Source organism: Aphelocoma coerulescens, chromosome 9 (genome assembly GCF_041296385.1).
Source record: "Aphelocoma coerulescens isolate FSJ_1873_10779 chromosome 9, UR_Acoe_1.0, whole genome shotgun sequence".
Lineage (NCBI taxonomy): Eukaryota > Metazoa > Chordata > Aves > Passeriformes > Corvidae > Aphelocoma > Aphelocoma coerulescens.
Window position 1 is genome coordinate 10,558,446 of NC_091023.1, and position 26,819 is coordinate 10,585,264.

Sequence of the window (26,819 nt, forward strand, 5' to 3'; positions counted from 1 at the left end):
TTAAAGATTCTACGCTAGTTTTAGCATTCCTGCTTCTTGAACAAGGAAACACCTTTAAATTTGACCCCAAAACTTAAGAACTCAAGCTGCAACATTGAAAATGCCTCATCTGCACATGCAAGGCTTCACCCAACAAGCAGCTCTTTCCTGAGAGCAGGAGAGCAGGTACAAGCTGTGGTGTGGGGAGGTAGCAAGAGGCCAGCAAACACTCTGCAGCCAAGGTCCTGACTCCAGTTTTACTATTATACACCAGCCCTGGAAGCTGCTTCTTTCCCAGCTGCCCATCTTCTCTGGTCTGTAGTGACTCAAGGTGGGCACTTCTCCGTAAGTGCCATTGGTGAGGGCTGGTGAACTCCTCTGGAGTCTGTCCTGGCTCACACGGAATTACCCTGGCATCAGGAACATGTCACTGCCTGTTTGTGCCCAGTCTGGCCCCCAGGCTCAGATCTGCAAGGGAAATCAGGATCCTGCTAAGTCTCAGGCAGTCCCAGAGCTGTGAAGGGGCATTCCCAGCACCTGGCTGGTTCCATTACAATTGGTGTGGTTGTATCTGTACAAGGAGGGGCTTGCCAAGTTTCCTTGAGTTCACGTTTATTGCTGCCGTGCCCCAGGTAAAGCAAACGGCAGGTAATTTGAGCATTTCTGTCCTTATTCGTTTGTGTTCCATAGGATTTCCTCGGCATAGCTGGCATTTTGGGCAGCCTGCAGCCTGCTTCATGCAGACTTTATACCCATCGCACCACCGCGGCGAGGGGCTTTTTTATTTCAAAGCAAGCCACTGAACACCACCCGACCTCCAGCCCCAGCGCGGAGGTGGCCGGTGGCAGGTCTCCAGGCCGGGCTGCGCTGGCCGGCGCCACCGGAACGGGAAAGCCCTCATCGTTCCCGATTGTTTTCCTGAATGCCTCAGCGAACAAGGGCGAGAGGAAACATCAGGACCTGGCCAGCGGCCAGCGGCTCGCTCGCGGCGGCGGCCAAGGCAAACACGCTCCGCCTGCGCCGCCTCAGCCGCGGGGTCCCGGCCCGGGGGGACGCGGCCCTTCTGTGCCGAGCGCCGCCGGCTCCTCACAGCTCCTTCGTGCCAGCCCGGGCAGGGGCAGCCGGGGGAAACTCCTCGCCCCTCAGAGGGTTGTTCCGCTTGGAACAAAACCTGCCCGCAGCCTCGGAGGTAGAAAAATAAAAGCAGTTTCCTCTCGCACAGGTGGTGTGGGGCTGGGGGAGCACCCCAGAACACACCGGGCCATGCCAGGGGAGCCGCCATGAGCCCTATTGCCCAGCTCCATCAGGATCGGATCCTGGGAAATCCTCCCACAGCAGCCACTGGCTCTTGTAGCCTGCGGCGGGAGAGGAGGACGAGGTACAGTCAGAAGTGCTGCTGACACCAGGTTGCCTTTGCCCACACACCCTCTGCCCAAGCCCAGGCAGTAGTAAGGCTGCAGGGTGCCCCATCCAGCCTCCCAAAGAGCCGTGTCCTGGTCACCGTCCAGCTGCCCATGGGGCAAAGCCGGGCTAGGATTTTGCCTTTTGAGATGGGCACGGTGGGAGCACATGTGAAAGCAGTTAACTGTGCAGTTATTTGGTCACAGAAATTTACATGCTCAGCTGCTGAAGCAGGAGGCTGTATGGTTAACTGGAGATGTTTAATAGAATCGTAGCAAGGGGTGGTGGGGCTTTTACGTCCGGCAATCTGTTCAGCTCCAGACCAGGAAACAGTGAGTTTGTACCTCTAAAGCATTCCCTTCAGAGCAGGGGCAGAGGGGTAAAATCCAACCCAGGGCAGAGGCAGGACGAGCCATGCTTTACTCTCAAATCCAGTCACCTGTGGGATCAGAACAACACACGGGACCACAGCTGACATGCTGCCAGGAGATCACTTCCTCCCACTACCATTTTCCAGGCTCCACAGGCAAAGTTTGAGAATCATCATTTTACAAGCATCAATAACTTGCAAGAAATTTTCCAGTCTCTACCAACAACATGTTTTGAGTTTGCAAGAAGCTCCATTCCAGAGACAGCTCTTTAAAAAGTAAAAATTAGGGAGATCAAGATAAGAAAATAAATACTGCTGACCTAGCATTCCTTTGCAGGGGTGAAACACAAGGCAAATCGGGCATTTCCTATTGCTCTTTGCAAACATTGCTTCTTTGGAGGCAGGATGGATGGAGCAGTGGACTAGGGCTCAGGACACTGGACTTCATTTCCAGCTGTGTCACTTACCTGCTGAGTAACCTTGGGATATTGCTGTAAAATGACACTCAAAAAATCTATGAATGAGAAGTGCTGCACAGGAACTAGGCTCTTCTGCCATCTTCCCACAGCACTGACACACAATCCTATGTCACAGCTGGCATTTCTGTCACAGCTTGCTTACAGTCCTAATCCTACAAAGAGTTCTCTGTGGAAGGACCTTCTAATAGAGCAGTTCTGTTTGCAAGAAATGAGTCCAAAAGAGATGTTTGAAGCCAGAAGGATACTTCTACCTGGATTTTTAATAGAGTTAAGATCCAGGTTACAAATTAAAATCCACAGGACCAAGAGAGCATTTCAAGTTCAGGCATATACTCTGTGGCATTGACATTATTCCCTGTATTTCTAAAGTCCCATTCACAGCAGCTGCAATAGAAAAAAACCTAGTAATGGTAGGTGATAACTAGGTCTGTTCAGTCAGACAGAAGTACCAGTCAGATTCAATTTCTGTAGACTACTGGGGTTTTATGCCATTGAGAACAATATCCATATGGTTGTAACACCAGTTTTCCATACTCTCAGGTAAAAGCTTCCCAGAAACCAAAATAAGGTGGAATCTATTTCAATCCTACCCTGTTTACATATGAGGGGACACCTATTTTCATGTAAATCCTTAGCAGAAGCCAGTGAATTGATGTGCCTGTAGGACTGAGGCCTCCATTTTAAAATCTTTAAGGGATTCTTAACTGAGCTTTATCATCAGGAGAGGATCAGTTTAACATCTGAATCTCCTAGGAGCCGTATACGTGATTTATCTGCCTGAAGGTTTAGAATCCCATGCAGCCTAGGAAACAGAACCTTGTACAGGCCATGGGACATTTATCTTACCTTAATGTTTGTTAAATACCCATTGCCAAGGTCTCTAAATATTGAGCTTCAAAAAGATTAGTCAGAAAAACCTAAGAATCACACTTATCCGATGCAGCAATATCAAATCCTTCATGATGTCTACCAGAGCGAAATAAACAAACTCTCTTGTAATAAAACCTTTTTTTATCTTGTAAAACAAATCCAAATTTTTCATAGGTTTAGAAAGTGTGGTTCTGGCCAAGGCAGATAAGTGACCAAAACAGCAACGAGGGGCTATATATACAAATATATTGCTTTGTGGATAATTTTACCTATTTGCACTAAGTTATTCATTAGCTGAACATCACTGGCGTGTAAAGACTGGCTCTAACCAAATAATGTGAACTTTTTTTTCCGTGTTTGCTGTTATCCACACATTGCGAAATTCTCATATGTATCATGAAAGACCTTATAGGCCTATATCTCAAACAGCAAGAAGTCAAAATTGTTATCAGATATGTATCTTCAGCTGCAACTTCTTCATTGTAAGAGACAATGGGTGCACTCACATTGGGTTGGTAAGTTAAACAAGCCTTTCATTCAAAAGCAAGCATTAAGACTAATATGGCTCCCAGAACACAAATTCTGAAATACATGTACTCACTGGTAAAATTCCAGGTCACAATTATTCTTTATGTAAATGTCTGTCCTGGTGGAATTTGAAGAAGCAAACACAAAGAAGGTAACACCCTGTAGGAATAGAAATGTGTTCAGTTCCTTGTTTAGGGCTTTGACAAAGAATATACTCACACACAAGGCTGAGTATCTGGATTCTGAGATCTCTGTCTCCAAAGCTGGAAGGGCACCAAACACGAGGAACCCCTTCCAGAGCACATTGCCTGGGTGGGCTGCTCCTCTGTGGAGTTCTCAAAGTCTCCTGATGCACGGCAGGCCACTATCGGTCAGCCTGTGAGATCTGAGACTCCAAGAGGCACTGGGATCATGTTCCCAAGGCAGCCATATGCCAGATGCAAGATTGTATTTTCTAGCAAGGCTGCAGCAATTCAGCAAAAATGCAAGTAATTCCAAATATTTCAGCCTCAACAGATCTGTGTTTGCAGACCTTGGCATCAGTGGAACATTTCCAGACAGTTCCACTCCCATCAGCTCCATTCGTCCCAAATCTCTGGACGATGCTACACCTCTGACACACAGGTACACATGAGATAAAGAGAACACGTTGGAATGAGGTTACTATCCAAAGCTTCAGGGGCATAAAAAATGGATGCAAATGATTAGATCAGACTTGGATCCACCTATGGTGTTCAACAGATCCTGGCTGACAGGTTCTGCTGGGAAGTGATAATAGGCAAAAGGGAAGGGAAGGGAAGGGAAGGGAAGGGAAGGGAAGGGAAGGGAAGGGGAAGGGGAAGGGGAAGGGGAAGGGGAAGGGGAAGGGGAAGGGGAAGGGGAAGGGGAAGGGGAAGGGGAAGGGGAAGGGGAAGGGGAAGGGGAAGGGGAAGGGGAAGGGAAGGGGAAAAGGCAGCTAACAGACTCCATAGTAAATTCATCCCGGGTGAGATCATGGACAAATCACCAAGGCCCTCCCTGTTTGTGGCATATCTAGAGAGATCTAAAATAAGATGATATGAAAAAGACTAAGATTGAAAGAATTTATATTTTATTTGGGGAGTAGTTACAAAAACAAAATAAACAGGCAAAGGGGCTTGTGGAGCTGCTGATCAGCTCTGCCTGTCAAATTGAAAAGGAGCTGTGGGTGTTTCCAGCTGATTTTAAGAAACATCTTTACCTTGAGGCATCAGTGTTTAGCCCCAACAGGGCATTTCAAGTGTCCCCTTAATTACCAGTATGAAAAGGAAGAGACAATGATGAGAACAGATGGGGGTTTGGTCTCACATCCCATTATGGAGCAAACTATGTAAGCCTTACTCAGGTGGGAGCATAGGCTTTAATTCTGTATATCATAGTAGAATGTGGTACAGTAAAAAAAGATGTTCCCACATTATTCTGAAATCAGAGTCTGGACTCCATTTGATATAAGACAAAAAGATGACTAAATAAACAACTTTTAAAAGATCATGAGGTAACTCTACTTCTTGTCTACTAGAAGATTAAAAGGCTGCATGTTACACTGCAAGTAGTACTGCATCTAATAAAAAGCTGTGTTGTTAGCCCACAAATACAGAGGATGGCATGGAGAAGCAATTTGTTAGACTTGCCAGAACAGGTAGCAAGGAATAGAGAGAAGGAGAGCATTCTTAACAACTGTTTGCTTCTGTCATTGCAGAAAAGGAAGAATTGCCCAAGGCAGGTATATTTCCTGGTATGGCACAGGGACTTTGATAGTCAGCTGGTAATACATTTACCAGCTATCTAGTTTTCCCAGAAGTGTCTTGACCTGAGCTGACTCATCTGTGTCCCAGGAGGCTGATTAATCATTCTGATTTATTATGCTGTGGCCTGCTAGCCATTTCAGCTCTGTTTACATTGGTTCCAGTACAATATCTTATACAGGGCAAACTACGTTCTGTATAGGCATAGTTATTTAAACTAGATTCAAAACCAAGAAGAATTTATCACCAAGCATCCAAAAAATTGAAATAAGTACAAAATGACACTCTACTGAGCAACATCTGGAAAAAAAGCTGAAACTTTAAAGGGCAGGCAGTGTTACAAGACAAGCTAATAAGCCAATTAAGCCTTATAATTATAGGCATCTTCCAATGAAATTACAAAATTCCAAGGACTGCTTGTAACCTACAAAAAACCCACATGATTATTTTTAACAAGGAAGCAATGGAGTACTGTGTTATGGGAAACAATCTCAATGCTATTGAATTAATAGCTCTTGGTGGTGAACATACTACCAACCATGCTGTGGAAACCAGCAAAAAAGCTGCTTGAAAAAGCCAGAGTGTGGGCCCATATGCCTTTGTTTGCACCAAAAACATGTTCTAAATGAAGCTCTACTCCAAAAAACATACTTGGAATGGGCATCACTGTGTCAGCTTTGTGTGATATTGTTATGATACTGTTATCATCTGCAGACAGCAGTCAAGGAAACTTCCAGTCATGAGACCTAAAGTAGACTAAGCAGAAGACTCAGCAAAGCATTAAAAAAAAAAAAAAAAAGATGGAAGGATAGCACAGCTGACAAAGAGTATTTTCCAAAAGCAATCTAAAACCCACATGCTCAGATATACAGTAGTACCTCACTAACTACAGTAGTTTGCCTAGTCCCACCAGTATTACACTTGAGATTCCACACTGCTTGTATCTTACTGATTTACACATAAATTGTGCTCAATTTATTTTATTTTTCTTGCTTTGGAAGCTCAGCTTGGGATCTCAGACTCACTCTGACAAAAATCTTTCTCCATCTCAACCCATAATAACAGTTTGTGGGACAAATAAAGACACATATCTCTGCACTGGACTACCACACTGACAGGTTCTCTGCCCAGAATTTTGTATTGGAATTGAATGGAGAAGAAGTGAATACCACACTGTTTCTCAAAGCCAGGCTCTGAACACTTCCTGTAGAATTAATAAGTAGTAGAAAGTAGTTTCTTGAGTTTCAGCAAGTTTACAATACAAAGATGGGGTATTGGATTATTGAAAAAGGAAGGTGTATGCCCAGTGGAAGCAAGTTTTTATTTTCTTAGAAGATCTTATGTTTATAAATTAATGTTTAAAGAGAAAACCAAATCACTTATTTAAAGAATGTGCCCAAAACTTTTAATCTTACACTCATTTCTGAGAGAAGTGGATTGCTTACAGTGGCCTTCACTTAAAAAAAATACTGATGCCAACAAATGCCTGCCAGCTGCGCATGAGGAACACTCTTTTAATTATACTGTACTTTGTAGTATTAGTGATGTTTTCAATAGACATCTTCAGCCACTGATAAAAAAAAGTTTGTATTTTTTCAGCTCACTCACATGAAATGGTTGTTTCAAGTGGATCTGTCATTGTGGTTTCCTGGATTTCTTCAGTCTTGTTGGAAAACTTGTAAATTCCCATGGCTGATAGTAAGCTAAGGAAGGAAATGAAAGTTAGTAAATATCACTTCAGTGGTGTAAGTCCTTTTCTGCTCTTTTTTGGCTGAGAGTACATTTCAGATTACTATCTGCTTTTACACAAACTTCAAAACAGTTCCATCTGGGAATCCATCTGTATGTCCATTTTGCACCCTCAATTGAACTCCCTACCACCAAATCAGGCTTCACTAAAGATATATACTGGTAGATTAGTATTTGGCTGAATTAAGTGAGCCTGGGCTGCTAGTTTATTTTACAGGAGTACTTGACAATGTAATACAATAAATGGATGAAGCAACGGGAAGGAAAATTACTCTTTAATATCATATTACTTCCTACAGCTACAGAGCAAAATATGTGAAAGAAACAGTAAGATAAATCAGATGATCTTTTTCCACATGCAGTGACTGGGTATTTAATATCTGCTAATTTTTAATTATATTTTTGAAATTGAAGATGTTTTATAAACTGAAAATGAAATGCATATAGAATATATTTACTACACAGAGGAATGACAGCAGATCAGCTTTCTGAAGTTATACCTGTTTTTGCACTCAGATCATGTACTAAAATTGCTTGCGCTGCTTACTACTTGTATTGCTGTAGATGAGAGCAGAATGCAGCCCAGCACAGCTGCAGAGAACATGAAATACACAACAAGGATTATTAGTTACTGACTCCAGTTTACTTTTCCAAAAGCACCTAACTGTCCCATATGCTGTAAACAATCCCATGACTCCTGGAGAACATGAATAATAGTGAAAGAATCACGCCTTCTGAACAGAAGATTCCAGATTTTGCCGCAGTTGTTCCAAGAGAAGACGTAGGAAGAAATTCTGAGTAGCATCATGCTGTTAGAAGAATATTGACACCGAGTTGACCCAGTGACAGCACTCAGAACTGATGAAGAGATTTAAATGGTGCATTCTGGTGAGGGGTTCAAAAGTCAGAAGTCATAACCCAAAATAATTGTGTATACCGGAAATTCAAACTATTTCACTCAGGGTCAGAATAATGAACTCATGGTATTAGTTGCCAGCTAAGAACATGGAAACACTGCAGTCTAAGTGGTTTGGAGACATCTTGGCACTTTTATGGAGAGAGAAGGGATTAAAGGATCTAGTGACAAAACAGAAAAGTGGGGATAAAGAAAAACTTAAGGGGGGACAAGGCTCTGAGGTCAAGTGGCATTTTCCTCTCCAAACGTCATTTCCTCTCTTTTATGTCACTCTTCCCAAAGACATCATGTCACATTGAATAAACAATCACTAAAGCTTAGATGAGGAATTGACTCCTACTGGATTGAAACACGGATGAAGCAGCACTATCTTTTCCTCTGCTCCATAACAGAAGTAGCTGCTAACCACCAAGAACAGACTTCTTTATCTATATACAACTCCATGCATTTGACCCACTCAATCTAATGCAGCACGAGGTTTTCTCGTATCAGCTTCTTACTGTAACCTTATCTTCCCCAGTCCCATCAGAATACTACAGCTGACCAGATAACAGAATTAAACTGCAATAGCCTAATGTCACAACACAACACAACTGTCTAATGTACATTTCATTGGTGACACACTTCTTCATCTGTACTACCCAAAACATTTTGCAGTATTAACATGGGCACACCATTTGCAATCAAGAAGTATATGGAGCTACTGATCAATGTTTTAAGTAACAAAGCACTAATAAAGGCACTATTTTAGACATTTTTGCTTTGTCTTGTTTTAGAAGAAAACCAGTTCCCATTAAGAGATTGCATCAGATATAAAAACATTTCAGTTGGAAACTACATGCTTATACAAAAAGGATATGTAAAAGAAGGAGCATCTTTAATTTGTCAGGTATTAAAGCAAGACTGCAATAAAAGTTCTTTCTGTTTGACTCTTCCAGAAATGGTTTCTACAAGTTAATTTTTACATTGTAGCTGCTTTCCTTTGCCTCTGTGTGAGTTGACATATACTGTACCAGTTGAGGCACAGAAGGGCTTCTCCAAGCAGCTTGGTACTGATGTGTCCCCAGGACATGTGGGATACTCAGCTGTTCTGTGGCACTAACTCACTGCATTGTGCTTTGTCCTACTTTGTTGAGTTAGGTTCTAATCTCTTAGTCTCCAATGTACCTGTAAAAACAAGATCTAAGGAGGAGGGTAGGTAGATTATGTCAGGGGTCATGCTCATAGAATTATGAATACACTGATAAAATCTTGGAACCTGACTTTTCTCAACAGCATAAACCAAATCACATTTTCCAGAGCCAGGTCCACCTGGATATATATCATCATAAAATCACCCAGCTGTTTCTTTTCTAAAAGGTGTGGGGGGATCCCTTTGCTGATGTTTTGTGGAATACGTAGTTGTGTTTTCAGCAGTAATGCTTAACTGGGTTGTCTCCAAATCTTGCTTGCTAGTGGGCTTCCTCATGGGCAGAGGCACTGAGCAGATTTTGTACCTTTCCAATCCTGAATCCCGAGGAAAGTCCCTGTGCAGGCCTGATCCATGGCAGCAGCCTGCCAGGCCAGACGGACAGAGATCCTCCAAGCACTACAGGAGAGCTCGAGTGGAGCTGATTCAGATCAGCAATGAGACAAAGCAAGAGAACATGGGGCAGGCTGCATTCAGGCAAGGGGATTTGTCCAGAGATAGCAAAGAAAAATTTCAATAGTTTTCTGAATTGCAGGGGGCCTAAATGGAGCAAATCTTTGAACTTTTGGAGCATTTGGAACATTTGCCAGTGGTTCAGTCATTTTTTACATATGGCTTAAAAAAGCTTGCGTCTTATGCATTTACATAGAAACCAGCTTTGTCAGCTCACATCCTGGGATGTGGCATTAAAGAACATTCCTCCGATTCTACCCACACAGTTCAATTTCCACAAGTCCCTCAGCTTTCAGTTACCATTAAAAACAGATGTCAAGATCTTTGCAGACTATATTATTAAATCAGGTAAACATTTGTTTGTTTTTTCTCTCTTGTCTTCTTAAAAACATTGTAGAATCACACTTTCTTAAAGCATCTCTGAAGTGCCGTAGAATTTCAGCTAACCTACATTTGCTTCTATCCAGTGTCAGTCTGACACTTCTACCTATCTCTGCTGAATCCCACAGTACTATATAATATGCCTCCAAAACTTATCTAGGTTTCATGTAATAGAGATATTTTATGTTTGGGGACTGATAAAAAGATAATTCAAACTATAATTATAAACATTTGCTCCATGTAACACTTACTCCTTACAGCATAAAGACATTTTTTCAATTTTTAATTTTGTTTTGTTAAACCTAACAAGTGGCTTCTAATTTAATGTGCAATTAATTAATTTCAAAATTAGGAGATCTTAAAGCATTGAAGCTCCCTCTTAGTTAAAAAGAACAATTAATTATAGATTAGTAATCAATTAGAAGCTATGCATTAGTAATACTTTGAATTCTGAGAGACAACAGTTATACAGAGAGAAACACATTTGTGGATGTATACTTCAGAAAAGTAGATGTAAGACAGAGTTCACCTGTCTAGAACTCTAGAACTCTACAGTCCTGATTCTAAAAAAAAATTAGACAGCCAGACAGGGACTTAGCAGGTTGAAAAAGACCAAGTAAGATCTTAATTTCCTTCTGCCTTTCCTTCCACCCTTCCTACTAGCTCCATTTTGCCATTTTGGTCCATGATTTTGTTTGCCCTGTAAAGATTTGTCTTTAACAGAACAACTCTCATGAGCATTTGTCTGTGTACAAGATCAGTGCTTAAGCAAAACAAGTCACCATCCCCTCTGAGTCCTCCCATGCCATTGTGATGTTAAAGTGATTTATAACAAAGAATTTATATCTCATTATTCAATAATGGGTGTAGTTCAGAATTCAGGTTCTATCTGGCTCCATTAATTACATGTCAACGATTTTTCTCCCCTCCTTTTCCAACAGAAAAATAAGGTGCTGCCAGAGCAGTCTGCCTGAAAGGTCCAAATGTCAGGGCAGCAGTTTTGAATCAAATGGATCTGACTCAACCAATGCGAGAATGAAAACAGCTATTAGACATTCCGTGACAAGTTGCTGTGACAGGGAAAAGCTTAGAACTGCTTTTCACCCACTTGCCTCCATGGCTTTGGCTCTGTCCTGAATGCACAAAATGCAACACCAGGAGAATAAATAACCTGTCCTGAAGCTTCTGTGGCTTTTCCTATGGCTGGCACTAAGGATTCCTCCATTACCTTCCCAGACAAGGGACTGACAAGGGCAGTTCTGCAGTTCAGAGGGAAGTTACACTGCAGCAGGGCACAGGGGGCCAGAACAGGGCTCAGACCAAGCTTCCACTGAGCAAGTTTTAAACTTGTTTAAAACTTTCAAGCTTCTGACAACCCAGCCATTTATCTGATTTCAGTACCATTTTATATTTATCTTCTACCCAGACAAGCTTTTTCTTGTCCTGGTTACATAAAATTAAATTTCAAACACAGGAATGATTTTGCTCTGCGTAGTTAAGACTACTTCTGGTTTGCTACTTCGGCCTATAAATAAAGGCCTGAAGAAGGGCTGCTTCTTACTCTTCCTGAAGGCTCAGGGATGCACCAGGAAAGCAAGCAAAACTGGAAAAATATAAAAGAAGATCCCCTCGGGGGGGGGGGGGGGGGGGGACAACAAAACAAACAATTAAAAAAACCCCAACCACCAAACATGCTGGAAATACACAGAGAGCAAAGATTCTTTAAATTCAATTGCCTAAAACTTCAAGTCATATAACTTTTCCCATACATTAAATAAGTGTCCCATAGTATTTTATTTATAGCATTTAAGGAAAGTACAACAGAGGAAGTATCCCCTGGGGGCCAATTCACCTCTTAAACATGTTCACCTTTTTCAGCATCACTTTTATCTGAAAATTTATGAGGACAACATGTACCTGACCTGCCTCCAAAGAGACCACAGTTTGCAACATATCAGGTGGCTACTTCTGAGGAGCAGGAGAGAAGGGGGGGAGCTTTTCCCCAATTCCTCTGGTACAACAGACAAACAGCCTCCAAACTTCCTAGACAACCTTCCATAGAGCAAAGAGCACAAAATGATTAGGACGTTAAAATTCTTGGAGAAGCCTGCCCCAGAAGAGGGATATTTGAAATAAGGGGCTCTGTATTCTCTCCCTCCTCCCTCAGGGACAATGACACCAGGAGGCAGGAAAGAGGCTGATTCCTCCTCAGATCTGTGTGTCTTCGCTGTAGCAACTGGTAACTAAATATTCTTGAGTTAAAACCAGAGCTGGACAGGTTATGTCCTGATAAACACAATACCGTTTGCTGTTTGGCAGTTTTGTCAGCCACTTCATATTTCATTAATACCATCGCTCACAGGCTGCCTAAGCACCAAAAAAAAAATAAATTTGAAACATTCAAATCACTTAAAGGTTTCCTGGGAAAAGTATCGGACTGCATGAGACCACCTCATGTGTCCAGAACTGCCACATGTATAAAGAAGGTCCTTAAAACATTGAAAGACTATGTCCTGTCCTCTTCCATTTGCATTTTCCTGACCTTTTCCAGCTACCTTCCTCTATTTGTATGCATCTGTTTGCCATCTGCCATTACCAAACATTCTTCCTCCATCAATGTTTGCAGTTCTCCTGCAATCTTTCAAGACTTTTGCTCTGGCCAAGCTGTCATGTTAATCTGGCTTCTCTGAAGGCACTGCTTGCAGCTAAATCTGTGCAGAAAAGCCACCAGCCTGGAAAAACACCAGGGAAGGTTCAATTAAAGACAGTACAGGAGACAAGTTTCATGTGTGACCTCTCTCCTCCTCTCCAATGATGAATCAGTCTCCTTGATCATTCCTACAGATAACAGCAAAACCAACAAATGACACAAGAGAAAAGGACTTCTCAAAGTAGGTGGTGACCTGTGCCACCAATTTCTCTATTAAAGGGATGGGTTTGTTTCTTAGTGGCACTTGTTTTCTGCTGGGGACATATCAAGGCTTGAAATTCTCAATCTGTTTCTGTTGTCAGCCATGAGATCACTCTTTAAACTTCTATTTCTGTGGTGGGATACAAGATTAAACATAAAATAATCACCAATTTACTTTTGCCACTTGAAAGGACAAAATTTCCTATTGAATATTTCTGAGATCTTTAATTTACACCTCATGCTCACAAAATATATTTTCTACTTGCTTCATTTGGGTATATTCAGGCTTTTCCAGGTTCTTTCTTTCCCTGTTCTTTTTTATCCTATAATTACCTAAGGAGAGCAACTTAACACTGTTGCCATAAAGATGAAAGCCCTAAAAGAGTGGCATGTTTAACACCTTTCAACCAATCAAAAGAGCCTGAGAAGATGAAGAGAGAGAACTCATTATCAATGCTTTTTGTTGGCATATAAGGAAAATCACCTATTGACTGTCGACCTTTAGGCTTACTTGCTTTGGTTACAAGCTTACACCACTGCTAAGCCAATGTGGTCTGAATCAAATTCCAGGTAAAACAGTCAGAATCCTTCTGCATCCTTACATGGTCTTACTGTCCCGAAGGGGACAGCCTCTATCTGCTCACCCCTACACAGATTCCCTACACTTGGCTCTGTACCCAGAGTCATAAGAAAGTCATTTCAGGAACAGTGTTCTTGGCTTCTTAAGCAAACAGTATACATTGGAATAGTTACTGCCAAGGATTAAAATAATGCCTAAGTGATTTTTTCCAGGCACTTCACAATACAGTAATTTTTTCATTCAGCAGCCTTTCATATGACACTTTTATATAAAAATGTTTACAGGAAATAGCAAACTTTCCTTTCGTTCTTCAGGTTACATGTACCCCCATAAAATGCAAATGCTGAGTGAAGTCATTGAACTACCTGACACTTAAAAATGAACACATCTAAGTATCCTGCTTTAGATCAAATAGTGGCTCCCAGCAGCTAAAGGGATATTTCAAACACTGGATAACTGATTTTTTCCCGGCCTCCAACTGCCACTTTTAATGGGGAGTTACACAGGGAATCTTTATTAGCAAAGATGGTGGGCCTTAGAGGGTCAAGCAAAGGCAGCTGCCATTTGCACTTGCGCAGTGAGATGCTCAAGCCTTTATCGTTGTGCAGACTTCTAAAATTTGAAATGAGAACTGGGGACTGTCACAGGGACAAAACACATCCAGGAACACACAGTCTTGCAGCACACCAGAGTCTATGCACTTTCTAGCAGACCTGTAGGAAAGCTGGCAACAACTGCTGGGAAATGCCAGCCAAAAACCCAGAATCTGCTTCTGCAAAGACGTTTCCAAAGAAATGGAAACGTTTCAAATCACTAAAAAACTTTCAGGATTCTCTCTCATCAGAATAGTTCAATAATGATGTAAAAATGTCAGTTGCATTCAGTTTTCCTTTTCTCCAAAGTTTTAGGAGGGTTGTTTTACCACAAGAGTAAAAGTCAAAAAGCCTCAAAACCAATTTGCAGTGAATGCATTTACCAGTAGCACATACAGAGAGAGGCACACTGAGCCTCTGGCACAACAAACATGACATTCCCAAAGCTGAACTCAGTGGACATGGACTTGTTACTCCTACAGTTTCTGTGGGAGATGCTTTGGCTATTCCTATGCTGGGCAAAAGACAACACAAGGCCCTCCAGCTGAATGCGAGTGACTCATAAAGAAGCCGAAAAGCTTTCCTAGAAAGAACGTATCATCATGTTCCTCTTTCATTCTTGGTGGAGAGATGTCAAGGCTTTGCTTCTCTTCCCTCTGTCCTTCCTTGCATATTTTTTAATCAAGTGATTATGCCACAGTCTTCTTTCCTCTCAATAAAGAGAAACATCCAATCCTTCAGCATTCTGACTGCAATCACCTGCAAAAACAATGAACAAGAACAACACAGGACATGAGGTGCTGCTTGGCCAACAAGTAGGAAGGATCCCTTCTCTTAGGCTACACTGGCTGCCCAAGGTGTGCTGTGAGTGTGGCTTTGTGCTCGTGGCTACTCCACCAGCAGCTTACTGTGCCAGGAGCACGGGTACAGCTGCTTGTGGGGCAGTGCATACTGGCTCTGGGACATGCCAGCTCAAAACCCTGCAACAGGAACAATGTTGGAGCAGGTATTTTTTACATGTGCTTTGCTAGAGGAAGAAATCAATCACAAACATACACACTGGGTACAAAGGAGCTTCAGGCTCTCTTCATGTCTTCTCCCTCACTGCCAGCTTTGGGAAGAGAGCAGTTGCTACTAAAGAAAAGGGGCTTCACATTTTGCCGTGTTCATCATCATGCTTTTTTTCCCCCTAAGGCCTTATCCCAGTTACTACGGAAGTAAACTGGCAGGCAAGAAATGCTAGCAGTTAGGAGTCCTATTGCCATAGGGCTGCTTTGTCTCCCAGAGCAAGTAGTCATTGTATTTCTGGTTTATATTTACCATCAGAGCTGCAGTCAGTCACAAAAGCTGCAGTTTCAGCCTTGCAAGGGGAACTGCAAGGGGAGATACCACAGCCCACACTGAGGTAACTTTCCAGAGGGGATGCTGATATGCTTGCTCTTGTGTTTCCCTGAGCATGCCCAGGGACAATACAAGGGTTTTGGGCAGCTAGGACACAGTCTGATTCTTCTGCACAACAAATCCAATTGACCAGCAGTATGAAGTATTAGACATTTCAAATCATCAGAATTTATCCAAAGAAAATGCTGTTTATTTGTAACACCTTGTTCCAAACCTTCCGCAGGTCAGAATCTGGACCCAGCCTGGTTTACCACTTCAAAGCTGATGATCCTAAAAATTTAAATTCAAAACCAAATTAAAAACCACCAACAATAACATTTTCTACAAATGAGAAACTCTGTTTTCCACTGCCTTGGAATGTGTTTTGTTGAATGCAAAAATGAGTATCTTGGCAAAGACAGAAGAATTTTATCACTTACTTTTTCCAGAGGAGTCCTGAAATATTTATTATGTGCATGGGATGAGCATAATGGAATTCATTCTAATGCTCCATCCAGAAGAGAGTTCATGAGAAAGTAAGAACAGGTCTTTTAATGAGTGGAACCAAGTGAAAGGTGATTGAGACTTGGCCAATTTAACTTTTCTAAAAGCTTATTCCTTTGCAGTCATTGCAAACTTCATTTCCTCACACTCAGGACACACACCTGACAATCTGACCAAACAACTCCACTGGACTTTGATGTAAGGGTGGGCCTGCAGGCAGACAAACAAATTGCTTCAGCTTACATCTCTCTTTCTGGCATTTTTGTCTTTCTTCAAGAATCAACTTGGATAAAAGCAAATCTCTTGAGAGGAAAAATATGTTTCCATTTAGTGAGGGACCATCCTTTTTCCATCCTCAGACTGAGAAAGGAGTAGCACTGAGCTCTAGGACAAGAAAAGGAATGCACAAATGTTGAACTAGCTGATGAGCAGCATTTCTGTGGGAAGGCAGGAAGAGGGGGGTTTCAAAGAAGGCATATTTTGGGTGTACAACAGGAAAATTATAACCACTTTGGAAATTATTCCCAAGAAAACTTACTGTTTAGAGGCAAAAGTCTCACTGGGGGAAGAAGAAACACTGTGGGTTACAGGAGAGATTCAGAGAAGGCAGCCAAGCTGCCTGGATTCACGGAGGCACTGTCACATAAAGCCACATATAGCCAACTGGCCTCCCAGCCTCCACTCCCAGATAGAAATAGACCTTTGGGATATAATAGGGGAGGGGGCAGACCAGAAAGGAGGAATTACCCTCCCCCTGGCCTGTGCTAGATTTGTCTGCAGGCACAAGCAGTCACGGGGTCTGTGAAGCAATAAGATAATGTGACATGTCAGAGCTTAAAAATAACATTGCTGATTGGAAAACATCAGTGTCCATTACGTGGGACAAACTCCTGGGGCTACATGCAAAAAGCTTCCAAAGTTCTCTGTGACAAGAGTCCAGATCTTGAAAGGTGGATAGCAACAGCAAATCGCTTGTGGAAAAAAGACACTTCCCAGGTTTATTCAGTCATCCAGAGGGTACTCTGAAACTGCCTGTTACCAGGCTCCAAAGCAAGGAAGCACTGAGGTCTCCAACATGTGCATTTCTACAGGTAATTAGATATTATTAAAGTGTTTCTCTATATGACAAAGGAGGTCAGGAGAGTCAGGGTGTTTGGGATTAAGTGTTTCAGGCATGGATATAGCTGAAGGAAAAGTTGCTTCTACACAACCCAAAATAAGTTGTAATAAAATAGTGTAAGGTTTCTTTGCATGTACTGAATAATGGGTAATTTCACAACTTCCAATACCCATACTTTAGACAAGCTTTTACAAACCAAATTCAATGAGTTCTGCTCAAGGGACTCTTGCAACACTGTGAAGCATGCAATATCCACAGGTATTGCAACATCTAATTGCAAAATAAAGGCTGTTTGCCTCCAAATCTCCTCATGCTCTCCTTCCAGCCAACAGTGACAATGTTACATAGAAATGATTTTCTTTTGGGTTAGTGAGTTGAATCAGCTCAATAGTCATCTGACAGGCACCCAACACACCCAAGTCAAGGAAAATAGCAGAATTGCAAGGCCAGGAGCTAAGAAGGGGAGCAAGACCTCTCCTGCCTGTAATACTGAACTGTTAGCACAGCTACTTCTGTCACTGCAGTGCTGCTCACAAGCTGTTCAGCTGTCCCATTGGTTAGAGGCAAGAGTTCTGCAGGTCACTTCTGTGCCCAGTGCTCCAATGTGGACAGGAAAACAGTGCTGCACCCACCACATGTTGTGGCCACACTTCTAAAGAGGGGGAAGCAAAATTTTTGTAAACATTTATTGGCACAGAAAAAATACCCCAATTATCTGTGAGTGACAAGCTAACAAAGGGAGTTTTTAAATACTCTGATTCAGAAATCAAGCAGAGCAGTTCACTACCACTGACTACAGAACAGCAGGCATCTTGAAACAACTCAGACAATGCAAGGTTTGCTGGTACCTCTTTCCTTTCCTCTTTGTTCCTGGCTGATCCCTGTGCTCTGATCACCTTGCACTGCACACTTCCTATTTTTCCTCTATATATTCTAGTCAACTTCTGCTTTTCCCTCAGACTTCCAGGCCAGAATTACTGGGAGGGGAGCATCACTATACCTTCTTACAGAGAGAAAAAACACAGCACTTAACCATTTTATGTGATAAAATGAGCACAGACCTTAGTGGTCAAAGGAGAAAACCAGCATCTTCCAGAAGAGTTCAGAGTGGGACCCAGCTGAAGGTCAGAGGGCTCTGGAGGGGCCCTGAGTGCATGGCTCAGTGACACAGCCAGGCTGACCTGCTGGCTGGCAGGTGCAGATGGAGGACTTCTATTCCTTCATAATGTTATTCCTCTCTCCCCTATGCCTCCTGCTCCAGGTGCCACCTGTGCAGCCCTGCCCCTTCTGTGGAGGAGCACTACTAATTATCCAGTTCAGATCATGGGCATGGCAGAACACTTCATTTCAGTTGTGAACTCTTACAAATTAAGTAGGTTGAACAAGCCATGGTGGACCACCAGAGCTGATGTGGGGAAAGCAGTGGGGAACAGGAAGGTGGGAGGAGCAGGATTGGTCCCTCTCACCTGATAAATTGAGCAGCATCATCAAACTGTGTGACTTCTTCTGGTGGAGACTGTACCAGGTCTCCCTTTGTATCTCTGCATGATTCTGTCACTGCGCACTCAGACACTCTCAAGTAAGAGTGAGAGGAAGAGGTTACCTGATCAATCAAGTATTTCCTTCAGCTGCAGTTCTTTTTCCTACAGGAAGCCCTGGCTTGTATAAACCACTCAAGAAGCAAACATCAAAGGACTCCTCTATCACTTAGTCAGGATAATAGACTGTACTTGAACTCTACCCAGTGAAGTGAAACTTCTTAAACTGAGAGCTGAAGTTTAATTTGTTATTCCTGGCAAACTGCCCAAGAGGAAATGGATCCAGGGCAGAAGTTTGTTTGTTAGATAGCAGTGAGAGATTGACACTTTTATAATAAGCCACGAAAGAAGGGAGAACAGAAAGAACTGCTGAAACTACTGATTATTATAAGATCTGCTCTTAATGCTGCATGAGTTACAAGATCTCCTTTTAGTAATTGTCAAATAATGGAAATAAGAGACCATGAAACATCAGTAAGGAAAGAGTTTGAGCAGAGATTGTGCACATGAGGTTGATTCAAAAGAATAGTAGGAAAAAGCACAAAATCAGCTGCAGCAGGTCCTTTACAGACTGGAATTCTTCACTAAAGATGAAAGGTACTGACTGCCAGTTCTGTCCACACTTTCAGTCCACTGTATGTCCGTCTGTCCATACCCTGCCCACTAGTGTCAAAAATGTGGTGCAAGGAGCTCTCAGTTGTTTGATAAGGTAGGCTACAACACAGCCAGGATCCCCCTCCAACGTGTTGTCCTGTGGCTCTGTTGCCCCTGTGCCTCAAGATACATAAGCTCATGGACCCTCTGCCCTACTGTGGCACAGCCTCAGCCACACCAAGCTTCAGAAAGCCAACAGAAAACATGGGCTGTGGTGAACAGATAGCAAAATGGTTTCCCTGCACTGAAATTCTTTGGTTTGTTTTTCAAAACAACCAACTGCACTTGACAGACACACCTTAAGCAAAAACACCACATGAACTTTACCCAGTCATCTCTCTGGTGAGCTCAATTAAGATATCATCTTCTAAATAAGAAATCTGAAGTTGCTTTTTGACTTTGGGATATATGACAGTTACCTCTTTATTATATATTAACAGTAAAAGTATTCTATGGTAACACATACCATTTTGGAATCTCCTTTAGTGTCAGTAATTTACAAGCTGCATTAAGACAGACAATTTAAACTAATGAAAGCTCCCAACAAGAGCAAAGCAGTGTATTTACCATAAATACCAAGCAGCTTCATCCCTTCAGGCAATTTTTAAAATATTTTTTTCCACTTCACTATGCCTGGAACACAGTTTAAGGAGCTGATTAGGTATATAGATTTAAGAACAACTACAAATATTAAGAAATACTACTGGGCGCATTTGGTAGTGACTCTTCCGAAGTTCCTTGCACGGATTTTGCAATGTGGAAGAATTCTAAATATTGTTATACCCCTTTCCTTGATGTTTTGTTCCTCTGGTAAAGCATTTTATTTGGAAAGGCTTTGTCTAAAGGTTAAACAGTCCCCCTGCAATCTCTGAATGAAACAGAAAGGCGCGTTTAGACATCTGGTCCCAACTGCCATTGTCCGATACCTGCCAAAACTCCCAGGCTGTGTGGACACTGGCAGCTCCCAGAGTACATCTGCCACCAAGTCCTGTCCTTCCATGGGGACAAGGCAGATGTGGATCCAGCCTCAGACCCTGCAGAGATGCAGCAGAGAGTTTTCAGCTGTTTGGACCAAGAATACTACTATAGACATTCCTGATCTTTCAAAGAATAAAAAGCAAAGCACATGGAATCATCCTGTGGATCAGCCTAAGGCCTTGAGCTGCCAAGCTGAGCCATCCTGGCTCTGCCATACACCACAAGAACAGATACAATGTGAACACTGTCCAAATATATCTCCTGTAGTTTCTGCCTGGGTCTTAGTGAGATCCTCTCTTGGGAAGGAAAGATTCATCAATAAGCACCCATCCATAATTAAGCAAATAGGCTATTGGACAAATTTAATAGCAAATACCTAAAAAATTATTTTTATACCATAAGAAGACAAAAAGAGAAACAGGAAAGCATGAAATCATATTTTGGCTTTCTGCACAGGAACCACAGAATAAATCATATGCTGTTGATACATTGCTTTCAGATTCTCACCCAATAGTTATTATGACCAAATCTACAGCAACTCTGTATGTAAAAACAGAGGAATGAGGCTGATGGAGACTGTTTGGTTCACAGAGTCAAGATAGCTGTAAACAGGTAGCATCTTTACCTTTAAATTAACAGTTTTAGCTAACTGGGCTGTCACTTTTCCAGCTGCTAACCACTAAGCATTTGCCTCCTAAGCTCAAGGAAAAAGCCTCCAGAGACTGTGAGTCTGTGAATGAAAACTGTTTTGGGTCCCATGGCAAAGAAAGTACTTTGCTCTCAAAAATAGATACATTTCTTGTGGGAAAAAACAGCCCAGCTCCTTCCTCTCCCATAGATAACAATGCAAAATGTCAGACACCTCCCAGGCTCTGTTCCCAGGAGATCAATAGCATTGCAGTCACTACTTTGGTGGGTTTTTTCCTTAAAGGTTAATTCGTATCTAATCAAAAATCGTGACCCAACAGTTCACTGCTTATGGGAGCATGAGGTGTGGAACGTAAGACTGCCAATAGTGTTGAACTGCTACAGCTGCAAAAAGCTACAGCAGGATTTGAGCACTTGGAAGACCCAAAGCTGGGGTGTGAGACAGGTAAAGATTGGAAGCAGGGAAGCAGGCAGAGCCTGTGTTCAGTGCTCAACAGTGAGAGGCTCCAAAGCAAGGGGAGCTTTCTGCTGCAAACACAAACCTGCTGGCTTGTGTTTGCAGCAGAAAGCCCATGGGATGCATTCGCTGTGTTGACAGTATGTTGTGCAGGCTGGGAGCTGCACAGTGACAGTAGAGCAATGTGGAATGAAACACTAAAGATCACATTCAAGGGTAAAAAGTGTGCCATGTGCACATTTTTAAAGCAAAGGCTTTCACCCAGAGGGTTTGGTGACTGCAGTGTACAAGCATCTGGGGCCCACACACAGTATCAGCTCTGCCAGAGCCACCAGGCCAGAGCCCTGTGCTGCTGGCTGTCACCTGCTGTAGGGCAGCAGCCAGGGGGGCTGAGCCCTGCTGGGAAGCTTCATGGAGGGTCTGACACCATTGCCCAGCAGCACTGCCACCCCTCTGTGTCACAGCACTGCAGCAGGACCCTTCTGGTCCCCTGCACTGCACCTCACACCTGTATTAACTTTGTGCTGAGATCGCAGGCAGCCACATCTAGGGCAGGGGCAGAAGCAAGGACAGATGTGAGGACACTCCCCAGAGGTGATCCCAGTCCATTATTCTCATTTCATTAGATAAATCCTACACCAAATAGCCAGGAAAAAAAAGAGAAAAAAATCCCAGATAGGCAGTTAAACTGAACCACAGGCTGTGCAGTACCACAGCAGGCTCCACAAAGCTCTTGCATTCCCAGGGGAGTAAGAAAAGGGGGAGGAAACATCACAAGAGATGACTTTGCTTACTCACATCATTGGTGCAGACACACTTGTTTACATTTGATTGGCCTCATCTAAACTTTGCTGGAGGTTGACCATAATATTTACAAGCTGAAAGAACAATTATGTAGCTGAGAGCAGCTAAATGGAACAAAACAAAACCAGAGACAGAGAAATCATGTCATTTGCTAAAGTCAAAAAAACAAACTGAGCCATCAGACCACACATCTGCCTCACGCTATATAAATTTACACCGTGGTACTATTTGTGCTGCTTTACTGCTATATGGATGTTCTTTGAGTTTATAAACACTTACAGTGCTTATGTGCTCCATGTACTTATTTGTACCATAAAAATTTATATGGAAGGATATTTCCCATGCCTCTTCTGTTTGTTTACAGAGTCCACTTTTAAAAGACCAGTATTCTTCCCTCTGGGGCCTGTTTACAGTCTGCACCTGTGATGCTTTCTTCAGTTTCAACCTCATGGGCTGTATTTCTTACATAACTGTTTTCCCTCTTTCAGACACCATTAATCATCCCTCCGTCAAAATCTTCTTCCCACACCAGGCTTTACTATACATTCCTTGCATTTTCATACCATGATGTCAGTCCAGAAAGGAACAAAGATAAGAATTGCTCAAGATTTTCCTTCAAATGATCCTGTTTCTACAAAGCTATATATAAAATAAAACCCTCATACTCACCATGGAGTTTGGAAAGGACCAGACTTGGGGATTTGTGATTTTCTAATCTTCCATGTCCTTATTTCTTGAAAATTAAATGCAAAATTATTTTGGAAAAATGAGTGCAGAAGTACAGGGACCAAAGCAAGCACAACTCAGCTTTGTAATCAATGGTAGAGCAACTAAGCAAGTATGAAAATTACACTGCAAATGTTTTGAAAATAGTTTGTCAACTATGCTTGAAAAATTATGACTTTTTTTTCACACTTTTCAATGTTTGGGAAAGTGAGATTGTTGCATGCATTTAACACCTTTTCGCCACTGCAAATGATTTAGAATAGCAAGAAGAAAAGAGTGCTGAGATGCTATTTCCATTCATTTGCATGTTTCAGAGATAGGATGGACTCCAAATTTTTAATTATCATTTTCCTTTTGTGAAAGAAAGCAAACTCTATTAAATCTGTCAAATCCCTATTCCTAGGCAAACATTCACCCTACTATGGTTTTATTGGACTCAAGAGTAGGTATCTTCCAACTAATTAAGATCTCTGCCTTTTTTTGTTGTAACACTAACACTAACACTTCCACATACCATCACAGCAAAGCATCAGAAGAGCAGTGTTGTAACATATCTGCCTGTCAAACATCACCTAAAAAAATACCCAGGCAGCTCTGTTCTTCTCTTGGAGTGAAGAAGAGAGCTGTTCAAGCAGAACAAGATTTGTTTTATTGACAGATTTTACTGTTATCTGTTACCCACCAGTGGGCTCCATTTGCAGTTTTTATCATAGAGTAATTGCTTATTAGAGACATTAGCAGGTTGTTTATTTGAAAACTATTACGCTAATAAGGAACAATCATATTAGCAAGGTGTGCTCTTTACAACTTTATTTGTTTATCCTCAGGGACTAAACTTCTGAAACCCCAAACCTTTTGTTACACACTGAAAGATTTGGAAGTAAAATGTCTGAAGTTTTTTTTTTTCATGTCTGAGAAATTTGTCCAATAATAATCAGTAGTTTTATTGCTGTCGTAAATAACAGGAGCTGCCTGTGACAGAAAGATGCTCACAGGATTGAAGGCTATTCTGTACACAACCATTTACTTGTCTGGAAAAAATATGTTGCTGCTGTATTTGCATATTTTCTTATTACAAATGTTACCATAGCTATAACATACCAACTTCAGTATATTATTAAGCCCAAAGGGAAGGAAGAAACTGAATGTAGCATAGCTTCCAAGGCTCTGGGAAAGCACCTGTTTCCCTTATCCTTTGAGCCCTAGGGGCTTTTTAACCTTGGACTCACCAATAAACTCCCTTAATGATAACCTAGATGGGATCAGTTATATTTACACATCCCAAGATTTCTAACAAACCAACAAGTACTTACAGCACATTTTCAGTCTTGCAAGAAAATGCTTTCACCATTGGCACAGCTGAATTTTTTGCTATGCTGCTGCTGTTCATTATTTTGCTGTGCTGAGGGTTATTTGTACTATATACAGTATCACTTTCAGGTAAAAAATAAGAAAGCAGTCTTGCAATGGGTAGTGCCCACAAGCAGAGTAGAGTTGCAGATTCCAACCTGACTGCATACCAAAGCAACAAGACATTATTATTTATAGTCCAGTAGCACACAGACCCAAATTTGGGATCACCCAAATGTGATTAGGTGCAATATAAACACACAGGTAAACATCCCAAACCAAGAGGTCATATGTAAAATGATGACAAAAAACCAAAACGAAACAAAAATCAGGGGGGAAAAAAATAGCAAGCAGAAAAAGAGCAAGCAAAGCACAGAGCAGGAGAAGAAAAAAAGGAAAGAACAACTTGCATGGGGACTGACCTAACACAACTCAGCTCACCTCTTGCCTGTGGCTTGCTTTGGCAGTCATCAAGAGGAGGATGTAGCTTTGGATTAAGTAATCAGACAAGTCTGTGTAAAAATGGAAACAGAATAGGCTGGATTTTGTTATGCAAATATAAAGATATTAAGCACTCTTAAGTATCATAGTGTATTTCCCATCTCCCTGTTTCTGTGTACATACAGACTTGCATGTGTGCTCATGTGTGTCTCATAATAAAGTTAATTTAATCTTATTGCAGTATAAGTAAAACGCTGAAAGAGGAGGTAACAATGCAGGGAAGCAGACATGTTGTATCAAAATCGCATGTGTCTGTGGGCTGGAGTCCAAAGCCAGCAATCCTGGTATATTTTGGAAACTTTCAGTCTTGAAATTGAGTGAGCACACCCAGATACTACCTGAACTTCCACTTCACTGACTTCATATGAGGAAAGAGGGGCAGACAGAGATGAATTCTTATACCCAAACTAAAACTTCTTGCAGTAGTCTCTGTAACTGTGTAGAGGTAAACTGTAACAGCAAAGAAAAGAGAAATACATAAAAGGCACAATGTTTTGTTCTGAAGCCTCAGTCACTCTTCAGGAAGGAGACCTATCACTTTATATAACACTTTACAAATCAGTGCTTCCTTCAAAACATGGGAGATCCTGCTTCAGTGCTGCCTTTGTGCCAGAAAAGTCTGAGTAAGGGCTCCTTCACTTCATAGCATGTGCAAAGTTCCTAGGGCTGAAAGCTCATCTCAGTATCTGTGACTGGGTGCCCTTCCAGCCAGCCCCCTTCTCTGCTGGTACTCAGCCCCCCTCAGCTAGGCCAGGGGATCCCATCTGTGCCAAAGGACTTCCCTGCATCTGGAGTGGCAGAATAAAAGCCAGTTTTAGACAGCTGAGAGCACACAAGAGCATGTGAGGTAGTCCCATACTTTAGGAGATCATTTCAGCAACCCCTTAAAACAGGCCTGTGCCCAGTAAGGGTCACCCTTTAAGTCTTTAGTGTAAATTGCAGTGCATACTCTTGTGTGTGCTTCAGCAGAATGCTGGGCTCACAACACCTGATCCAGCAGAACCAGGAGCAGGACAGTCCCTTCTGCTTATCTTTGCCTGCCCCAGATTTTGCAGGCTGCCCATCTCAACCTGCCAACACACAAGGGTGGCAACCTAGGGGTGACAGCTTTCCAACCTCTTCCTCAGGTACTTACATCAGCTGGCAGAAATTCTTCAGAGATGGCAAGAGGGCTAGATATTTACAAGTGGTGTTTATTTTTCTGGAATAGCATATGCGGCCAGCTGCATGTTCTCTTCATCAAAAAGTCTTGTGATCTGAATACCCTTAAGCCACTCTCCTGTGTCGCTTGTCCCTCTTGATCAACTTTTTTAAAAAAAAAGAACACTCTGCCACTTCATGGTGTGCTCTTACAAGCACGGTCTTGTTTGTAAGCACATAGTGGGAGTATGGGATGGCTTTGAGAGGAGCTCTCTGTTCCAGCAAGTTTATATTTGAAGGTGAATGTAATGAATGGGATCAGCCTGTTTCTCACTTGCAGCGCCGAGCCTCAGGCTAAGACAGGCAGTGCAGGGAGGCAGATTTGTGTCCAGCTGTGCTCCAACACCACGGCTTTGAGGCCCTTCTCTTGGACCCTTTCTCGCTCCAGGTCATTGGTAAGAGAACCTGCATGTGAGGTTTTTCTTGTTTCCCATCTAAAATCTACTGACTGTAGCTGTGGTCACAGTCTGACTTAGGAAGAGAGCTATGCTGGCTTCACACACAAGGGACTACAAGTGAAAAAATATCAGCAATGCCAGAGTAGACAGGAACAGATGAGCTGAGGCCTCATCATGCACCCAGAAACACCTGAGGGAAGCAAAGCCAGGCTCAGGCAGCTCCAAAGCCCTGCACTCTGTACTCCTGTCACCTCCCCTTGCAGCTGGGCTGCCTGGGCCCTACTGGTTTTGCACAGGGCGTGACAGAGGGGGACACCCCTCCACCCTGCACACTCCCCACCCACTGTGACAGCACCTCCTCACTCCTTTGTCTCACCCCAGTGCAGCTGTTGGATGGGA

At 42.4% G+C, this 26,819-nt stretch overlaps 1 protein-coding gene across 2 annotated transcripts in view; it reads right to left on the bottom strand.

Moving 5' to 3' along the window:
- Window positions 1–1,761: 1,761 nt before the first annotated feature.
- IRS1 (insulin receptor substrate 1) overlaps window positions 1,762–26,819 on the bottom strand; it is a 119,216-nt gene continuing 94,158 nt past the window's right edge. Inside the window, exons 3-5 of one of the 2 annotated variants that reach the window (XR_011152661.1) lie at window positions 6,999–7,093; window positions 3,701–3,786; window positions 1,762–1,819 (exon numbers count right to left, since the gene is read on the bottom strand). The gene's annotated coding sequence lies outside the window, so the exon portion shown is untranslated. Of the gene's footprint in view, window positions 1,820–3,700; window positions 3,787–6,998; window positions 7,094–11,846; window positions 14,922–26,819 lie in introns of those variants that run through there. The other variant, XM_069024007.1, reaches the window with a different exon arrangement.